Source organism: Geospiza fortis, unplaced genomic scaffold, assembly GCF_000277835.1.
Source record: "Geospiza fortis unplaced genomic scaffold, GeoFor_1.0 scaffold231, whole genome shotgun sequence".
NCBI lineage: Eukaryota > Metazoa > Chordata > Aves > Passeriformes > Thraupidae > Geospiza > Geospiza fortis.
In genome coordinates, this window is record NW_005054351.1 from 2,570,734 (window position 1) to 2,571,667 (window position 934).

General features: G+C 44.5%; 1 pseudogene; it reads left to right on the top strand.

Moving 5' to 3' along the window:
• Nucleotides 1-484, top strand: LOC115948133 (annotated as a pseudogene).
• The last annotated feature ends 450 nt before the right edge of the window (nt 485-934 follow it).

Genomic DNA, 934 nt, shown 5'->3' on the forward strand with positions numbered 1-934 from the left:
ATGCCTTCCAGACTAAAGGACACCCAGAAGCTGAGAGGGCACATCAGCCACAGCCACGTGCATGACAGGAAATATCCCAGAGGACATGGTAATGCTAGCAGTATTCAACACCACAGGATGAACTTTAGCATCACTCTGGTTACTTTGGAAAAGTAGGCATGACACACTGTCACTTGACAAGAAACCAAAAATTCTGTGCTACTGTCAACTTGGACATGTGGACACCTAAGTAAGTGAATAGAAGTGTAAGTGAATAGAAAATGTTCAATTACATGAAAAATCAGTCCAGACTGGCTGCAGTCACTGATATTATGCACACAGGCTACTACAAAGTGCTGGGCAAGGGGAAGCTGCACAAGCAACTCCCAATTGTGAAAGCAAATTTTTCAGAGGAAGCGTAGAGAGAGGAAAAATCAAAGCAGTTGGTGGCGCCTGTGTGTTTGTGGAACAGAAGTTTTTGTTGTATTTAATTTTTTTAAAATAAAGACAATGTGTAAAATGAGTCAGGGAAAAAAAAAATAATCACCAGCATTGGTGGTTCAGTGGTAGAATTCTCGCCTGCCACGCAGGAGGCCAGGGTTCAATTCCTGACCAAAGCAGTCAGTACTCTTAGGGAGGTGATTCCATGACTCTTTCCACTGAGACCCCACCTGGTTCCCAGCACAGGAAGGACATGAACTTGCTGGACAGAGTCCAGAGGAGACCCAGCAAAATAATTAGAAGGATGGAGCACTTTTCCCTGGAGGAAAGGCAGAGAGAAAGTCAGAAGTCTCTTGCACTTCAAATGGAAAGAGAGTAGACTCACATTAGATATCAGGAAGAAATTCTTCCTGTCAGGTGGTGAGGCACTGGAATAAGTTGCCCAGAGAACTTGTGGCTGCTCACCCCTCAAAGTGTTTAAGGCCAGGTAGGATGGAGCTCTGAGAACATGATC